The sequence below is a fragment of the Monodelphis domestica genome, chromosome 3 (genome assembly GCF_027887165.1).
Source record: "Monodelphis domestica isolate mMonDom1 chromosome 3, mMonDom1.pri, whole genome shotgun sequence".
Taxonomy (NCBI): Eukaryota; Metazoa; Chordata; class Mammalia; order Didelphimorphia; family Didelphidae; genus Monodelphis; species Monodelphis domestica.
Genome location: NC_077229.1, coordinates 425,205,690 through 425,226,093, shown reverse-complemented (window position 1 = coordinate 425,226,093; position 20,404 = coordinate 425,205,690). Strand labels below are relative to the sequence as shown.

At 37.6% G+C, this 20,404-nt stretch overlaps 1 long non-coding RNA gene across 1 annotated transcript in view; it reads right to left on the bottom strand.

The window, feature by feature from the left end:
* The window catches only part of LOC130458490 (uncharacterized), a 36,404-nt gene extending 17,069 nt beyond the window's left edge, over positions 1–19,335 (bottom strand). Inside the window, exon 1 of the long non-coding RNA XR_008917838.1 lies at positions 18,158–19,335. This is a non-coding gene — a long non-coding RNA (uncharacterized LOC130458490). The remainder of the gene's footprint in view (positions 1–18,157) is intronic.
* Between the last annotated feature and the right edge of the window lie 1,069 nt (positions 19,336–20,404).

Here is a 20,404-nt window from a genome sequence, read left to right as displayed (position 1 = left end):
CTAGATATTTGCTAGCCATCTCTTTAATGATCCATTCTAGAATTTTCCCAAGAATCTAAGTTTTCCTCTAGTATAACAGAACATTATTGCATCATAAGAAAAATGTAATAAATTGACAAATCTAGTTGTCTTTTCTCAACTTTTAAAAATTCTTTTGGTATCATTTGGTACCATTGATCTTCTACTCTTTGATTCTCTTTTCTCTAGGCTTTTGTAGCACTAGACTCTCTCCTAGTTCTCTTATTTGTTCAACTACTTCACAGGGGTTTTTTTTGCCAGTTCTTCATCCTTGTCCCATCCACTAACATGGGTGTATCCCAAGGCCCCACCTGGGGCCCTCTTTTCTTCCTGCTATATTGTTTCAGAAGGGGATCAAGTTCCATGGATTCAAGTCTATGTAGATGATTCTTTTATATGTGTCCCTATCTTCTCTCTTGGACTAGAGCTTCTTTGACATCTTAGACAGCATGTCTCATAGTTTAATGTCAAAATCAACATAACTCATTATCTTATTACATATATTTTATATATCTTATTATATCATCATTCTTAAGTCACCCAGGCTCATACGCTTGGTGGCATCCTCTGCTCCTCATTCTAAACTCTCTCTACATATACAACCCATCCTTAAATCTTGTCTTTTTTTAATGATGAACAAAATATGACTTTGTTTTTTTATTAATTGAAAATTTTTATTAATTAATTTAGCATATTTTTCAATGGTTACATGATTCATGTTCTTTCCCTCCCCTCCTCCTCCCACCCACATCCCATAGGCGACGCGTAATTCCACTGCATTTTACATCTATCATTGATCAAGACCTATTTCCTTATTATTGATAATTGCACCAGGGTGATTGTTTAGAGTCTACATCCCCAATCATATCCTCATCGAACCAAATCTTGTCATTTTTTACCTTTACAAAGTCTTTCATATGTGTCCCTTTGGATCCCTAAAAAACTATACCCTAGTTCAGACTCTTATAACCTCTCACTCGGTCTAGTTAAGTAGCTTTCTAACAAATCCTCCCCTTCCAATCCATCTTTATTTCACTGCCAAAGTGACTTTTCCAAATCATAGGTCTGAGGTCTGACTATGTTATACACACACACACACACATACACACACACACACACATTATACACATGCTCAATGAGCTTTAATGGCCTCCTACTATTTCCAGAATCAAATATAAATGCTGAGATTTAAAGCTCGTCAAAATCTGGTCCCTTCCTCCCTTTCTAATCTTCTTATGCTTTACAGCTCTCCCCATAAGCTAAGATCCAGTTATCATGGCCTATTTTGTATTCCTTGAACAGGATGTTCCACCTCCCATCTTCATACTTGGAATGTTCTCCTCTGTGCCTGAAATGTTGCACCTCTTCTCCTCTACTTCAATATTTTCCTGCCTTCCTTCAAGATTCAGCTTAAATCCCAATTTCTTCAGACAGCCTTTCCCAGTCCTCCCAGCTGATAGTGCCTTCCCCTCTTGGAAAATCTTCTGTGGACTCTCTAATCTTTTATGTACCAAGGAATTGGCATGGTTTCTTCCCCATTAGAATGTGAGCTCTATAAGGACAGGAACTGTTTTTGCTTTTCTTTGAATCACTACAGTGGTTATCATAGTTCCTTTGTTGTTGTTATGTTGTTCAGACATATCCAACTCTCCATGACCCCTTTTAGGGTTTTCTTGGCAAAAATACCAGAATGATTTGCCATTTCCTTCTCTAGTTCATTTTACAGATGAGGAAACTGACTTGCCCAAGAACACACAGCTGTTAAATATTTGAAGCTGAATTTGAACTCATTAAGATGATTCTTTCTGATTTCAAGCCCAGTGCCCTATCCATTCTGCCACCTAACTGCCCCTATCATAGTTCCTGGCACTTAATAAATGCTCATTCACTGACTAATGATTGACTGACTGATTTATTATATGAACTTAAACAGAGTGAAGTGATCAGTACCAGAACAATATATATAATGACCACAATAATGTAAACTGAAAATTAGATTAAAAGTCCCCAGAAACTAGTTTCAGGCTTTGGTCTAGGGGAATAGCTGAGTACATAGACTTTCCTCTTCTCTTTAGAAAAGTGAAGGACTACAGATATGATTTGCTACGTATATCATCAAAGTAGACGCTACATAGATTCATTTTGCTTAATTTTCTTTCTTTATCACAAGGCAGTATTCAGTGTGGGAGTTGGGGAGGGTAATACTTGGGCATGTACTGGGAAATAGTATTAATATAAAAGTAAAAGGCATCGATAACATTTTAAAATAAAGATATATAAATCAGACTCTAAGTTGTCTTTTATTTGTATGGTTGTCTGTTGTTTAATTGGTTTTTCTCTGGGACAGTAGCTCTCACTAGAAAAACCACTGGTCTTCTTCCTGGCCACAATCTTTAAACTTCTAGTCCTTTTTCTGGGATTAACTAGCTGTATGACTTTTGGCACATTGGGCCTCTATTCATATGTAAAATGGAAGGACTAAATGATCCCTAAGGTTCCTTCACACTCTGACATGTGAGGTTTTATGTGAGATGGTAGTAATGCATCAACAACTTCAATTGTTTTTCCCTTGGAGTCTAGTTAAAAAAATTTTTTTAATCTTATATGCACAGCTATTTTGCTGAACTGATGAAAGAAAAAAGCACAGATGACAACCAGATGAGGGTAAATGGCTGGACCCATTTAATAAACTAATACAGTTATACATTTGGTTGTCATAACAAACAGGGCTTTCTCCTCATCAGATTCAGCATGCTGTGATTATCTGATAAAATTTCCAGCGTTGGTTCTTATACCATTGTCACCCTGGGGCTTTTAAGAATGGAAAGTTTAAAAATAGTTTGTTTACTCACCACCTTCATTTCCCATGCAATCCATTTTTCTGGGATCCATTATCAGGCCCCAACAACCTCTTCATCCTTCATTATAAGTCTAGCCCTAGAACTCCCTCATCATCAGTACCCCCCACCCCTGGACTTCCTCCCACCTTCTGATTAGAGGGTAGAGAGCAGAGAGCTCCTCTCAGAAGCTCCATTGAAGGAGGATGCCAAGGCTGGGTTTCTTTCTATTTCCCACCCAACTGTACTCCTCTGAACTTTTCCATCATGCCCTAGCACTTGGTACCCACCCCAACTAGCTGCCCCCTCTGCTTTGCAGCTTCCTTTTATGTGTTGCCTTCTCTCAATAGATTATAAGCTCCTTGAGGGTAAGAAATGTCTTTTGCCTTTTTTGTAAGCCCAGTGCCTGGCATATAATAGGCACTGGCTGACAAGATGACAGGTTGGAAAAGGTAAGAGGATACCCAAATCTTCAAGGTAGGGAGGAAAGTATTCCATTATGCTGATAGTGGTAAAGAATTCTACACAAAACATCAGGTCTTTGGGTTGCATACTGCCACATACCCCCATCTCTGATCTCCATCTGGCTTGTCCCTAGACTCAGAATATTGGGAGAATAACTGCCATCCCAGTTCCTTTGCTCTCTTCTTCTATCTCTCTTTTAGGCCAGGGCTACACATAAGCCTGATTTCAGCAAAACTAGATAAATGCTTTCTTACTCCTTCTCCCATGCCCTCTCTCATTTGCTCACCAATGCCATAAATCTTAACATTAGTATTTCAGTCCTTTGAATTAAGGCTTGGTCTTTTTAAAAAATTTAAGTCTCATACAGAGGATAAAACTTTTAGTCTTTTAAAATGTATTTAAAATGCATTTTTATTGACCTTTGTAATTTAATGTTACATTAATTTCTGAATATTTCCCTCCACCCTATCCAATGATCTCTCATAATAAGAAATTTAAAAGGAAAAAAAGTTCAATGAAAATTTTCATCATATCTGTATCTGACAATACACATAAGATTTCACATCTATAATTTGCCACCTCTACAATGAAATGAGAAAGGTACATTTTTTTCAGGACCCAGGTGACCATTATCATTTCCTAGTATTCAGTTTAGCATTTTTGATCATTCTTTTTTATATAGTTGTAGTCTATGAGTATATTATTTTCCTGGTTCTGCTTAATTCACTCTGTATCAGTTTTTATACCTTCCCATTGTATAATTTGAATCTCTTATCCTAAAAACTACAATCCCCAGCACTCTGCTCTCTTCCTGTAGCTGTGTGCTGACATAAACAGGAGATAAATTTTGTGGAGTTCCCTCTCTTGGGCTCTCTTTTCCTTCCTGTCTTGGCTTTGGTGAAATGGACTTTTTGAGCAGGTAATGTATTTTAATTTTAAATCCAAGATTTTTGATTTTTTTGTTTGAGATTGTATTTTTTATAAAAATCCAAGATTTTGATTTTTGTTCGAGAAAAGATTTCAAGGAAGAAGATTTCTAACTCCTAAGTCCAGAGAATGAATTATTGCAGAAAGATGCCAAAAATACCTACACTACATCAATAAGATCAAGAATGAACTTTGGATATGGTTGATTAAACTGAACTTTGATTGAACATTTATTGTAAATGTACACATTTATGCCAAAAGGGATTGCCCCTAATTTGGCTTTCTGTCAATGTGCCTAGCAAAACATTGGTTTTGCTTTCTTTCTTTTCTATTCCTCCCTCACTATTCTAATTTCCTCTTAGAAAATTGAATGCTGTATATATCTATAGTTAGAAGTGTGTTTAGGACTACAAGATGATTATGTTAAATGATCAATGGGGAGACTAGTCTCCCAATGATCATCAGGGGGGATTGTGAATCTTAAAATTTCTCAGACTTGTGAATGTTAAAAATTCTCAGACTCTATCCTTAGAACATTTGGTTAAGACCATTCCCCATTTTAAACAATGAAGGTACTTGATCAGGAATGTGAGAACTCTAACATTACTCCACTCATACTTAAGCATACTTTAGGGGAAGATAAAGTTGTGAACTCCTTACTGAACAATGAAAAGTACTTAACCCATACTTATATTGAGGCAAAAGCCCTTAAGGTCTATTTTTAGATCTAATACAAAAAGGTGCTAAGTACCTATAAAAGGTCAAATTAATCACTAAAAGGTCAGGCAACTTGCAAACTTGCAAGGGACAAGCTTAACAAAAGAGGTGTGAAGTTTTAGTCTACCCAGAGAAGTTGAGAACTAAAGAAGGTGTGAATTAAGAATGGTCAGTCCTGTGAAAATGTTTACTGTGATTGATAGATGTGAGAACTTAGGGGAGGTGACATAGGAGAAAATTCTCTTTAAAAGGAGGTCAGAAAGGTCTCTGGAAGAAGGAGGGGCAGCTTGCCAAAGCTGAATTGGAGGGCTCAGTGGCTGAACTTAGTTGAGCTGAGGAGCTGAACTGGTGGGTCTCTCTGAACAAGAGAATCTTGCTTGGGACAAATCTTGTGGTGAGTTGATAAAAGACTGACTGATCTCTCTCTTAAGGCTTAGGCCTAGGCTGGCCTAGCCCTTTTCTCATTATTTCCTCTTACTCTTTCTCTCTCCCTTTCATTAATTCCTTAATTTGTATTAATTAAAATCTCTATAAAACCCAGCTGACTTGGGTATATTTAATATTTGGGAATTTTCCCATGGTGACCACTATATTTTTGATTTGAAACCATATTTTCATGGTCACAGTTTTTTCTTTTGTATGTCACAGTAGAAAAAGTTAATCATATGGTTCTATTTTTTCAGATAATAAACTTTATAAAAATAATACTTGAAGTATTAGATATTAATTTAAATCCTACATTTATGGCGACCAAAGGTAGGGTTCAGAACCCTTAATTCTCTCTGAGTAGATTAGTTCTCCCTGCCTAGATGGTCCTTGTAGAGCCATTGCTTCTGCTGCTCCTGCTCCTCTTGCCACCATTGCCACCAATGTTACTTCTGCTGCTGCTGTTAATGCTGCTGCTGCTGCTGCTGCTGCTTATTAGGGCACATCCTATGAAAAAGCAATGCATTGTGTATCTCAAACAGCTCCCAGTTGTAGGGTATCTTTTCTTCCTACTGTTTCTGGGTGCACTGGTCCTTGTGATTAGCTTGAATAATCCTGAGATTCGGGGGAGAAATTCATCTCCCTACACTCCCTTACAATTCTGGCCTGCCCAGGCTCTACAATATATCCAATATGGGATTCCTCCACACTATGTTCAGCATGGAATTCTCCCTCAGTATGGGAGATCCCAGAGGTGTGACTAAAAGGAACCTAGATGGATGATGATACTAGGGAGGGAAAGGAACCTTAGAGTCTGGAGGTAGATTTTATGCCTTTTCAGATTCCATTGTTTTATGAAAATTCTCTGAATTGGAATTGAAAAAAAAGGACTCTTGAATTCAGTGCTTGTATCCTGTCACATATATTGTATTTGCTGATTGCTTATTTTAAGTTTTTATTTTGTTTGTTAAGTTCTGTTACACTATGCTACTTTAAGTTACTGTGTTTTGACAATTAGCTATATGTGCTGTTAATATTGTCTTTATTTGTACCTCCCCATATGACTGGACTAGAGAAAATATCTTTATAAAAGTACCTTTGAGTTGTTTGTAACAAGAGGTAAGGGTTCATTTAGTAGCTGAAGTGAATTGTTATAGCACTAATCCCCACCTCCTCATTTGTAAAAATGTAATGGATGAGACATATAGACATGCTTTTAATAGCTGTTACAGCCTCATACCAGAGGAGCTGGGAAGGTTTTCCTAGGGCATGGTACCCCTGGATAGCTCCCAAGAGGGAGCATTTCCCATGAAGCCTAAGTAGCTTCTGGATGATTTTTAACTCTTCAGCTTAATCTACCACCACCAGAATGATCTAGATTCTTAGTGACATTTAAGACCCAAAAGGTTTTCTTGAATTAACTACTGTTAATACTACTGTTTTTTATAAAGCTGTTTTCTTAGTGAAAATTAATGTATCCTGAGTTGATCTGTGTGTTTGTCAACACCCTCCTCAGAGGGGATTGTATAATTGTCATAAAATTCTAGTTTTATAAAAGGTAAAAAACTTGCTACTTCCTAGAATCCAGGAAGTGAACTGCTTGGAGAAGGTGCCATGGAGATGCCTGCAGAAACCTCACACTGCACCAAAAGATCCAGAATGAACTTTGGGTTGTAGTGAAATTGAACTGTGGGGGATTGTAATATATTTATTTTGTATATATACTCTTATGCCAAAGAGGGACTGCCCCCAATTAGCTTTTTGTCAATGTGCCTAGTAATAATTGGTTTTGTTTTCTTTCCCTTTTATCCCCAAATTATTATAATTTATAAGTTGGTTATATTTACAGGATCCATTGGGGAGACTAGTCTTCCAAAGGATCTCAGGGGATTGTGTAATTTGAATCTGCTACCCTAAAAACTATGATCTTCAGCCAGACTACTATTCTCAGAAAAACTATGATTCCAAACACCCTACTCTCTTCCTGTCATTGCATGCTGACATAGACAGGAGATAAATTCAATGGAGTTCTATCTCTCAGGCTCTCTTTTCCTTCCTATCATGGCTTTGGTGGAGCAGACTTTTTGAGCAGGTAGAAAAACTTAGTCATGTGGTTCTATTTTTTCAGATAATAAACTTTATAAGTATAATACTTGAAGAATTGGATATTAATTTAACTCTTATACCATTATTCTTTTTTATTATTACTATACTGTTTTTTCCAGATCACAGGTAGATACAATTTTTAATAATTGTTTTCTGACATTTCACAATCCATGTTCTCTCTCTCCCTCTCACCCCTTCCCTCCTGGAGAGGGCAGGCCATATGATATAAGGTAATGTTGGTGAACCTTTTAGAGTTCATGTGCTCAAACTACCCAACTGTGAGCCCCCTGCATTACCCTGGACAGGAGAGGAAGCGCTCACATTGGGCTACTGGGCAGAAGGGTGGGGCATATTTAAAATGTCCTCAGGCACTGTGGAGAAGGAGAATGAGGCAGTCCCCTCCAGGACACAGGGGCATGTGTGCCATGGGTTCACCAACACAGATGTTATTCATATGCTATCATGCAATATATATTTCTATATTTGTCATGTTGTGAAAGTTTGTGTGCCTTCCCATTATTCTCTGAATTGTCCATATTCGACATTACTTACAAGTCAATTATATTAATGTACCATGGTTTATTTAGCCATTCATTTTCTCTTTGGATTTCTTTTCCATTTATGCTATTTTAATCATTGTGTATTATGTTTTACTAGTTCTGATCATTTTAATCTGATCAGTTCATAAAAGTTTTTCCATTTGTTTTTGGATTCTTCATATTTAATATTTTTTGTCAGGAATGCCTGAAAGTCTTCTATTGCATTAAATTTTTCCCCATTGGAGGGTTATGCTCAGTTTCCTTAGATTTATGATTCTTGGTTGTAGGTCTATATCCTTTACCTTTCTGAATAACATATTCCATGCCCTCTGGTCCTTCAACATAGAAGCTGCCAGGTCTTGCATAATACTGGCTATGACTTCACAATATTTGAATTATTTCCTTCTGACAGCTTGTAGTACTGTTTCCTTGGTCTGGGAGTTTTTGAAATTTTCTATAAGTCTTCTTTTTTTGAGCATATGCAGACAGTTTTTCCTCATGATTTCTTGGAACATGGTACCTTGTCCTTTTTTGATCATGATTTCAGGTGTTCTTATGTTTCTTGGATTATTCTCTTGGATCTATCTCCTATGTCAGTTGTTTTTCCAGTGATATATTTCAGATTTTTTTCTATTTTTTCTTTCTTTTGATTTTGTCTTATTGTTTTCTGATTCCTTATGGAGTCATTAGCTCCATCCGCTCAATTCTAATTTTCAGGATATTGTTTTACTCCTTGAGCTTTTGTGTTTCCTTTTCCATTTGGTCCATTCTGGTCTTCAGGTATTCTTTACTTCAGTGTTGTTTTTTTTTAACATCCATTTCCTTTTGGCCCATTCTGGTTTCCAAGTTCTTGAATCTTTCTAACATTTCTTTTCTTATTTGATTTTTTAAAAGTCTTTTCAAGTTCTTCCAAGAGATCTTTTGGGGTCTGACATTCTCACTTTCAAGGCTTCAAATGCTTCTTTTTTGTCATTGTTGTCCTCTTCTGAGTTTATATTTTGATCTTTCCTGTCACTAAAGTAACTGTCTAAAGTTAGGGTTTTTAATTTGTCTTTTGCTTGTTTTTCTAAATATTATTTCCCTTCCCCCCCTTATTTTTTTGTCTACCTCTTGAGGTTCTGCTGTGCTCCTGGCATGGAAGGAGCTCTGTTCTAAGATTGCAGAGCAGCCTTCTCTTATGCTTATGCAGGGATAGCTCTGGCTCTCTTTGGGTCCCTCAGAATACACTTCCAGTAGGTGGATAGGCAGGCTTCTTGTGGGGAGGCTTGCAGTTGTTTTTTCCAGTTGGATTCTGTTACCCCTGCTTTCATTTTCCCTGTTGTCTCCTAGGATGACCTCCTCCCTCACTCTGCCATTTTATTGTCTTATGCTTTTTTGTAGTCCTAGGACAATTCCCCACTCTGCTTTTTTTATTACTTCAAGCCAGGGGAAGAGAGTAGGGCTGGCATTGAACTGCTTTCCCTCTCATCTCCACCCCCCTCCCCCAGTTTTGTTGTCTCAGGCCATGAGCATAGGGTAGCTGCCAGCTCTGAAGCTTCCTTACCTCATGCCTCAATAAACCTGCTTTTCATATGGTGGTCTGCTATTTTCTTGCCTTGCCTCAGGCCACCTGGTAGTGAGTAGTGCTGCTTCCTACCAGCTGTCTTGTTGCCCCAAGCCATGTGAAAGCACTCAGGGCCAGCATGAGCTCTACAGACTCCCCTATTACAGCATTCACTGGGCTACACTCTTCTTTCATCTCAGTGAGATGTGTCCCTACTATTTTCCTTTGTTCTGAATTTCTATTTTTGTGTTTTTGAAGGGTACGGGTGAGCTGAGCATCCCACACTCAAACATCTTAGTTCCCAGCATGCAACTCTTCTTCCCTCTCTATTTAATATTTCTTATGGCTCAGTAATATTATACCACATGCAGATTATACAGTTTATTTAGCCACTTTCCAGGCAATGAATATCTACTTTGTTCTCAATTCTTTGCTACTACAAAAAGTGCTGCTGTGAATATTTTGGTATATGTGGGACATTTCTCTATCTTTGGCCTATTTTGTATTCATATCTAGCAGTAAGATCTCTGCAGAGTACCAAGGTAGAGATATTTTAGTCATTTTTTTTAGTATAACTCCAAAATGCTTAGAATGATAACTAATTCAAAGGTCTACTAATAGTGTATGTGTGTGTGTGTGTGTGTGTGTGTGTGTGTGTGTGTGTGTGTGTGTGTATAATTATTATTATTATAATGGTAGCTAGGTGGTGCAGTAGATAAAGTACCAGGCTGGAGTCAGGAAGATTCATCTTCTTGAGTTCAAATCTAGCCTCCGACAATTATTAGCTAGATAACCCTCGGTAAGTCACTCAACCTTGTTTGCTTCGGTTTCATCCGTAAAATGAACTAGAGAAGGAAATGACAAACCACCCAAGTATGCTACTAAGAAAGAAGAATCATGAGAAGTTGGACATGATTGAAGCAACTGAATAACAGCAATATATCTTATTACATTAGCATATATCAGTATAAATATAAGTAACTTTGAGGCTTCATCTCACCTTTGGCAAACGACAAAAGATGGAAACAATCACTATTGAAAGGGCAGTGGAAAAAAAAGTGTATATATATATATAAAGTTTGCCAAATTAGGTGTGAAATGAAGCCTCAAAGTTTTTGTTATTGTTGTTGTTTTTAAACCCTTACTACTCTAATATAAAAGGGTAAATGGTATGCAAACGAAGTTAAGTGACTGGCCCATGGTCATACAGACAACAGAAGGGTCTGAGACTAGATATGAACCTACGTCTTCCCAATGCCAGGACTTGAACACCTATCCACTGAGTCATCTAGCTGCCCCTCAAAGTTATTTTTTAATAATTTTGTCTTTAATTTATTACAGTAACAAATTTATACATAAGTTTTCCAAGGTCACGTGATTTATGTTGTCTCCCTCCCCTCTTCCCTCCCCACTCCTGGAGCTGACATGCCATTCCACTGGGTTATACATGTATTATCACTCAAAATCTATTTCCATATTATTCATTTTTGTAAAAGACTAATCTTATAAAACCAAAATTCCAATTCATATACCCAAATAAACAATAGTATTTCATTACCATCATATACCACAATTTGTCCAGCTATTCCCCAATTGAGGGGGATTCCTTTAGTTTCCAGTTCTTTGACACCACAAAAAGGGCAACTATAAATATTTTTGTACAAACAGGCCCGTTCCCATTCAAACTTGTTTTAATATAAATTTATCTTACTAAAAATTGGGGGAAATCTTTAATGCAATTGTTGTCTGTTATTCTTTTTAAAACTGCTTATATCTTCTGACTACCTATTTATTGGAGAATTGTTTTGTCAGTTCCATAACTATCTTAATTTTTAAACCTTTAAACATTTTTTTTAAAACCCTTACCTTCCATCTTGGAGTCAATACTGTGTATTGGCTCCAAGGCAGAAGAGTGGTAAGGGCTAGGCAATGGGGGTCAAGTGACTTGCCCAGGGTCACACAGCTGGGAAGTGTCTGAGGCCAGATTTGAACCTAGGACCTCCCGTCTCTAGGCCTGGCTCTCAATCCACTGAGCTACCCAGCTGCCCCCTAAACCTTTAAACATTTGATGCAAAGATTTTTCCCAAATTAAAATTCATCATCTTATCCTAACCACAGTGATTTTGTTTATGAAAAAAATTTTAAATTCATGTAATGAAAATTATCCATTTTATTTTTTATTACTTCTATGATAAATTGTAATATCTTTTTAAAAGTGTCATCACCAGGTAGCTGGCCTTCTGGGGAATGTACCTCTCTACATATATTAGCTAGTCTTGTCCTTATGTGGAAAATTAATATTAAACTATAATAATTTTTATACAAAATTTTTCTTAAAACTGGATTTAGAAGGTCAGCCAGCTTCCATGTTAAAATAATTTACTCCCAAACCTCAGGGCATCTCACTGGGTTGGCTTTTGTTGGAGGCAGAATGGAGACCTGCTTCTTGTTTATCTGTAAACAAGAACTCTCTTGGGCAATGAAGTTAAATAAGCTTTGGCCACCATGGGCTAGGCAGCTACCATTTTGGAGTACAGCGGCCCTGTCATGTGGCAGAATGTGTTAGCATTTTCCAGGTATGTTGGCATCCTAAGGACACTCTCTTTCCTGTAATGAAGTAATAAGAAAGGGATTGAGGTCTCTGAGTCTTTCCTGAATGACTGTTTTCCATCAGAGTTGTCCTGGGGAGGGACTGAGTAATGACAATACAGGGGGAATATATTGACTTGTCTAGGAAGTTATCCCACTCTTGCCCAGCTGCTTACACCTTTGCTTCTCTTTCTTGGCCCTGCTTCTTGGCCCACTTTTGTTTTTTGGAGTTTAAACATATGGTGTAAAGTACTGGTCTAAATGTAGTTTTTGCCAAATTGCTTTCTAGTTTTCTCAGTAATTCTTGTTAACAGAGAGACTTTCCTATGCACTCAGGTTTATCAGATACTGGTCTATTGAGTTCTATTATCTCTGACTCTTGCTTATCTAGGCTATTTCATTGAAATACTTTTTGGGTTTTTAACTAGTACTAAATAATTTTAATGATTCAGTTCAATCTTATTATTTGTTTATCCACATAAATCCCTCCCTTTAACAAGTTAAACTTTCTCTTGTGGGACAGCTTTGCAGGAAGAAATATCAGAGGAGAAAAGGGATCTGAGGAAGGATTAAGAAGTTCAAAGAAAGAGTAGGCTTTGAGCTCTAAATAGAAACTTTGCTGACGTAAAATATTTACTGAGAACTAGCTCTGCTGAGGGGACAGTCAGGCAAGGCCCAAGTGTAAGGAAACCAATCTCTAATGAAGCCGTTAATTCTGAGGTAACCTGGTAAATGGTGTACCTTCTGAAATGGGTCAAGGAAGGGATAGCAGAGAGAATGGTGAGCCTGCTGTCCTGCCAGGGCTATGGAGACTGGAAGATGTAGAACATAGCTACTGGGGGGTGATATATATTCCTATAGCTTTAACATTTTAAAAGCATTTTCTTTAGTAAAACCCTGAGACAAAGGGAGTATAAGTATCATAGTCCCTACTTTACAGATGGATGATCTAAAGTTCAGAGAACCAGCAGTTAGGGGAATCAGGAAAGGCTTCACAAAAGAAGTAGCACATTAAGTGAGACTTGATTGAATCCCAGGATTATATAAAATGGATATCAAAAGGGAGTATATTCCAGACTTTGCGGATAGTCTGTGCAAATGTATGTAGGTTTAATCTAGAATGGCAAGTTTGAGGAATAGTGAATAAGCCTGTTTGTCTGAATGGAGTGCAAAACTATTATGGATCCAGATTATGGAGGTCTTTAAACTAGAGAGTTTGTTTTTTATCCTATAGACAATAGGAAGGCTTTGAAGATTCTTCAACAGGGCAATGACATTGATTCATACGCTAGAAAAGTTATCTTGACACCTTTGTGAATATGGAATTAGAGAGAAGGGAAATACTGGCAACTGGGAGTCTAATTAGACAATTGTCAGAGTAAGAGGTAATGAAGGGATGAATTAAAGTAATTTCCTATGGTCACACAAAGGGCATATTGAGGTTGGGGAACGATTCTCAGGGTTGCATCTCTTCTCAATACAATGTAGGGAATAGTAAGGAAAGCCCTTTGAGAAGGAAGATACAAAGCATACCAAAATTTCAGTTGTTTCAGTCATGCCTGAATTTTTGTGACCCTTCTTGGGGTTTCTTGGCAAAGATTCTGGAGTGGTTTGCCATTTCCTTGCCCAGGTCATTTAACAGATGAGAAAACGAAAGCCAACAGGGTTAAGGGATTTGCACAGGGTCACACATTTTGAAAGCATCTGAGCCTCGCTTCTAACTCAGCAAGATGAGTCCTTCTGATTCTAGGTCCAGCACTTTATGCATTATGGTGCCATTTAACTGCCCATACATTGAAGATAATCTGAGAAGGGAAGGGTAAGAAATAAAGAAATCTCTGGGCTATCATTCTGAGCTAAAGATCCAAACTTTAATTGTGTAAATTAAAGCTGGCAGGCTCACCATGCCCAGCCTTTGGCAAAGACCTCATATAGATGTTCTACAGTATTTTGACAGCTAATTAGTATGTCTTTAACAAGGCATAAGGTACATAGTATATTAAGAAACATGCCACGACATTTGGTAACTAGGGTTTGGAACATTCAATACAAAGTCATAAGTTCCAGTACAAAGTTAAGGTAAGAAAATGTAATCAACTCCCCAGAACTATCATACTATTTCTGGGAGGGATTAAGTCAAAGTAACACTTCTTGACCATAATACTCTGGGGACCCTGTAGTTGGCATACATCTTCATAGGATTAAACAACATCTAAACATGCCAAGATTGTTTTCCTGTGACCTCATCAGCTTGACGGTGCACTCACCATTCCAAAAGAGTCCAGCTCCTTCTGCATGGGTTTCAGCTTCCCTAGATAACACACAGGCCTGAAATTTTTATTCCCCCAACAGAAGCTTTTAATCTAGTTAGTTGCTATAATATTCTAATACATGAAACTATATTCTTTCTAAAACTATGATTAATATTTTATTGTAAAAATTAAAATTAAATCTTAATAATAAAATGTTATATTTTAAGGGATTTATTAATGATCATTAGAAATAAAGGAATAAGAGGGATACAAAATAAAGACCATGTGCCCATGGCTGATCAGCCTGTTGAAAATCCCACTAACCAACATTGAGCCAAGAGGCCAAAAAAGACGGGACCCTCCACATCCCCACCTAATATCCTCTGTCCACAGGAAGTACGTAACAACAGGACGTCAGTGGCCTCCTGGGAAATGTAGTTCTTTTTTTAGGGTAACAGATTTCAATTATATACTATTATAATTAATATCTTATAAATACAGTATAATAACTAGACCGAATTTCTAAAAATAATAGTTACTTCTCTAAAGGATTATATGTGATCACTTGGTTTATGATCAATAATATAAAAGTAATATAAAACAATTTTCTTTTCAAAAGACAGTAACAGCTAGGGTAAAGAGTAGGATCAGATTCTTGAAGAAAGTGGAACTTGAGCTAAGTCTTGAAAGATGAAGGGGAAACCAAGAGACAGAAATGAAGAGGTAGAGCATTCCTGATCAATGCAAAGAGCTGGAAAATATAGCATCATCTTTAAGACCAGCAAGTGGGCTCTTGCAATTAGATTGTAAAATGTGTAGAAGGGGGTAAAGTATAAGAAGCCTAGAAAGATTATGAAGGGCTTTAAATGCCATGCAAAGGAATATATTTGATCCTGGAAGAAATAAGAAGTCACTTAAGCTATTGAGCAAAGGGTGATATAGTCAGATTTTGTTGTTGTTCAGTCATTTCAGTGGTATCCAACTCCTTCTGATCCCATTCAGGGTTTTCTTGGCAAAGATACTGCAATGATTTGCCATTTCCTTCTCCAGCTCATTTTACAGATGAGGAATTGAGGCAAACAGGGTTGAGTGATTTGCTCAGGGTCTCATAGCCTTGGTCTAAAATCTGATTTTCTTGACTTCAGGACCAACATTCTATCCTTTGGGCCACTTAGCTTCCATGGTAAGATTTACATCTTTGAAAAATCATCTTGGCAGCTGAGTGGAAGATGGATTGGTGTAGGAAGAGACTTGAAGCAGGGAAAGCAGTTAAAAAGTTATTGTAGTAGCTCCAGTGAGAGGTCATTGTGGGAAGGGAATTCCCCTCCCTTTGTTTTACATCATCAATCAGCAACCTGGAGTCATTTACCATTGAGAAGTGCAGACATAGACAGGACCTCAGAGAAAGGAAGTTGAAACCAAGAAGATGGGAAACTGATTCCACAGGCATTGCCCTCCTGGATGGTGCCATGCAAATTAAGGAACTATGATTGGTTCCTGAGATGTGATGCAAGAGAGCTAGTAGGTAGAGAAAACTGCTTATAAGCCAAGACCCAGCAACTGCACATTCACTCTCTCACTTCTGGCTGGAGATTGGAACCCGAAGGAACCCCTGTCAGTAGTGAGCTTCATTCCATCAGAACGGTAGATAGGGTGGTAGGCTAGGCAAATCTATGCCTATTTCCTACATTTCCCTCTCTTTACTATCATCACTTTGTTGTAATAAAACTACTAAAGCTACTATCAGCCTCATAATTTAATTTTAATTATTACATCATGAAGGCCTGAACTATGGTGGTATCTATGCGAGTGCAGAGAAGGGGGCATATGGAAGAGATTTTATGAATTAGAAATGACAAAATTTGGGTATGGATTGGATTTATGGAATGAGTGATAATAAAGAATAAAGGATAACCAATTTGAAAAATATGGAGGCAGAATGGATGCCTTGGCAATTGATTGAATACAAAGGATGAGAAAAAAGGAAGAATCAGATGTGACTTCTAAATTATGAACTTTGTTGTGGTAGATTGTGGTACCTTCAACAGAAATAGGGAAACCAAGAAAAGAGATACATTTATGGGGTAAGATATTGAGTCTTCTTTTGGACATTTTTTTTTCATTTTGGACATTTTTTAGTTTGAGATGCTTATGGGACATCTAAGCAGTAGGAAATGTAGAGCTGGTGCTGACAAGATACTAGGGCTGGATATATAGATTTGGGAGTCATCTGTGTCATGGTGATACTTGAAACCTTAGCAACTGATGAAAATCCTTAGAGAACACCTATGATAAGGAAACAGAAGATGAACAATTAATTATCCATCAAAGGAGACTGGAAGAAGCAGTCAGATGTGGGAAGAAAACAGGGAAGAATACCAAAATTTCTGGTGATGACCAAAAGTCAAGAGAGAAGAAAGTGTCCAGAAAGAGAGAGTAGGCAGCAGTATCAGAAACTGAAGAAAAGTCAAGTAAAGTGAAGACTAAGAAAAGACCATCAAATTTAATCATTAAGAGATCATAGGATCGCATGAGTATATGGTTAGAGCTGGAAGAAACCCCCAAAGCCATCTAGTTCAACCTCTACATTTTATAGGGAGCAAAACTGAGGCCCAAGGAGGAGGTCATTGGTAACCTTGTATGGAACACTTTTAGTGGAGCTGTAGAATCAGAAGCCAGATTACAAGGAGTTGAGAAGTGAGCGGGAGGTAAGGAAGCATCAAGCAGATGGTTCTAGGAATTTGGCAATAAACCGGAAAAGAAATATAGGACTACCATAGCTTGAGGGTATGGCAGTATCAAGTGAATGTTTTCTAAGGATAGAGTAAACTTGAGAGTGTTTCTGGACAGCAGAGAAAGACCTAGCATATAAGAAAAGTTTGAAGGTTAGAAAGGGGGTGATTACAAAAAAGGTAAACTCCTGGAGGAGGCAAGACACTATGCTTTTGAAAATGTAACAGCTTGGACTCACAGTCCCTTCTTCTGAAACTAGACAAAAGCCCCTTACTAGCTGTGTGACCTTAGGTGAGTCATTTAACTACTCTGGACCTCAGTTTCCTTATTGATAAAATGCTGGGAGGTGATCTGTGAACTCTTGCAGTTCTAAATCTATAAATCTAAAGCAGAAGTTCTAAAGCTTTTTGTATATATAAAGAATCCCTTTGGAAGTCTTGTGAAGCTTATGGACTCCTCAAAATAATGTTTTAAATGTATAAATAAAATCTATAAAATTCCAAAAAAAATACAACTCTCAAAATCAATTTTTTTGATGTTCATGGACCGCAGATTAAGAACCCATGTGCTGAGAAGAAGGAACCTCAATCTCTTCTTAAAGAAATATGACAGGAGCAGGTAGGTGGCTCACTGGATAGAAAGTCAGACCTGGAGATAGGTTCTGGGTTCAAATATGGCCTCCAAGTGGATACTTCCAAGCTATGTGACTGTAGGCAAGTCATCTAACCCCAGTTGCCTATCACTTGCCACTCTTCTGCCTTGGAACCTGATACTAGTCTTGTTTCTAAGACAGAAGGTAAGGGTTTAAAAATATTAATAAAGATGGGTAAAGATGTAGAAGGATTTTGAGGTATGTGATACCCCAACTCACAAAGGGAGCTCTCTGCCAATAGACTCCTTTTTTTTTTTTTAAGCAAAGTAGGAGTTAAGATTACCTACTGATGGGATAAGGATAGGGAAGGTATCAGGGATTTTAGATGAGAAGAGAAGACTGGGAACACTTACTTATGTGAATGAGATGGAGAGCCAGTCAAGGAAAAATAAACATCTTTACCTCAAATCAATAAGGGACAAGATGAGGTAAGAGAATGGGAATTCTAAGTGGATCTAGTTGGCATGACGGTATTATGACCTCCAGACTTCAGCAACTGGGGAAGAAAGCAGATAATGGGAGGGACATTCCTGACCTGAGATTTAAAGGGCATTAATTGGCAGGATTAGGAGCAAGGGAGATAGAGTAAAATACCATGAAGAGAGGAAGCTGGGTAGCACAATAGACAAAGCATCAGACCTGGAGTCAAGAGGATCTGAATTCAAATCTAGTCTGAAACACTTCCACATGGTATGACCCTGGAACGTCACTTCACCCAGTTTGCCTCACCCTTGCCCCAACCTTGCCCTTCTGTCTGAAGAGTTGTTACTAAGACAGAAAATTAAGGTTAAAAAAGAAAAGACAATGTAAAGTTGAACTATAGGATAAAGGTGGTGAAAAATTAAACTAAAGCAGGGGTGGTGGCCTGGAAGGACCTGTTGGAATGGAGATAGTGAAAGTTATGGTGAAGACCAAGAGAAGGTTTAGGTGGAATGAAGCAGACGGAGATTTGTATTTTTATCTTGCAGGCTTTGAGCAACTACTAAAGTTTTTGATCAGGAAAGTGACATTAGGAACACTATTTTGGCCACAATATGAAGGAAGCACTGGAGGATGAGAGACTGAAAAGAAAAGTCAGAAAACATCAGTTATGAGCTTACTCTAATAGCCCAGGTAGGAGGTATTGAGGGAGAATAAACTTGAGTGATGCCTGTGTTAGTGCAAATGGGGCAAGCCATAGGAGATTGCAGAGGTATAACAAGCAAGACAGCAACTGATTGATCCCATTTTATGAAGGAGAAAGAAAGCAACATTGACTCTGATGAGTTGTAAACAAAAGTATTTTACATTAGCTCTTTCTGTGATGCAAAGAATTGGAAACTGAGGGTATAACCATCAATTGGGGAATGGCTAAACAAATTGTGCTAGATGATTGTAATGGAATGTTGTTGTGCAATAAGAAATGATAATGGGACAATTTCAGAAAAACCTGGAAAGACTTATATGAAATGATGAAAAATGAAGTGAACCAGAACTTTGTAAAACTATCAATTATGACAAATATTATCAGCAATGCAAAGATCCAAGACAATTCCAAGGGATCCAGGATGAAAAACGCTATCCCCTACCATAAGAGGAACTAATGTGAATCTGAATACATATTTTTTACTTTATTTTGATAATTTGGAAATAAACACAGAAACATCCAAGTAGTTAGAGAACACACTCTTTAATCAAGAACAGAAAAATGTTCAAGTATTTGGTCACTACACAGAGTTAAATACCATACAGAACCAAAGGCTGAGACTCTAGGAACCACATCTGTAGGAGAAAGTACTGTGCTAAGTACCAACTCCTCCCTGGGAGAGAACACCATGCTAGATGCTTTCTCCAAAGTGGAAAGGAAATTGGGAGTCCTTATATAGTCTCTGGATAATTAGGTATCACAAACAGGTTTGTAAACCTCTTTTCAGTCTATAGCTATGGTATTAGGGAATGGTCAGCTGTAACAAATTAAAGGCAAAGCTCAAACTAAGAAACTGGACTTCATGAGAGGAAAACTTTCATCCAATAGAGAAACCTTCAAAACAAAAAGGTGCTTAACATTTAAATCAAAATAGGTGTGCTTAGTTCTGGGGAGATCAAAAGTAAGGGTAAACTAATTCATCCAAATATTCACATTGACAATTTCCTACACAAATTTCTTCTTGTATGTACATTTTGTAACTTCTTCCACAATATGATTAATATATAATTTTCCATTTCTATTCCTTTTATGTTTTTAATTATATGTAGAAACAAATTTTTAACCCTTGCCTTCTATCTTAGAATCAATACTTATGTATTGATTCCAAGGCAGAAGAGGTAAGGGCTAGGCAATGGGGGTTAAATGATTTGCCCAGAGTCACACAGCTAGGAAGTGTCTGAGTCTAAATTTGAACCCAGGACCTTCCATCTCTAGGCCTGGCTTCCAATCTACTGAGCCACCCAGCTGCCCCTGAGAAACAACTTTTTAACAATTGCTTTCTGACCTTTTACAATTCAAATTCTCTTCCCATTCCTCACCCCCATCCCTTACTTTCCTCCACCCCAGACAGTAAACAATCTGTTATAGGTTATTCCAGTGTTGTCATACAATACATTTCCATATCATGGAAGAT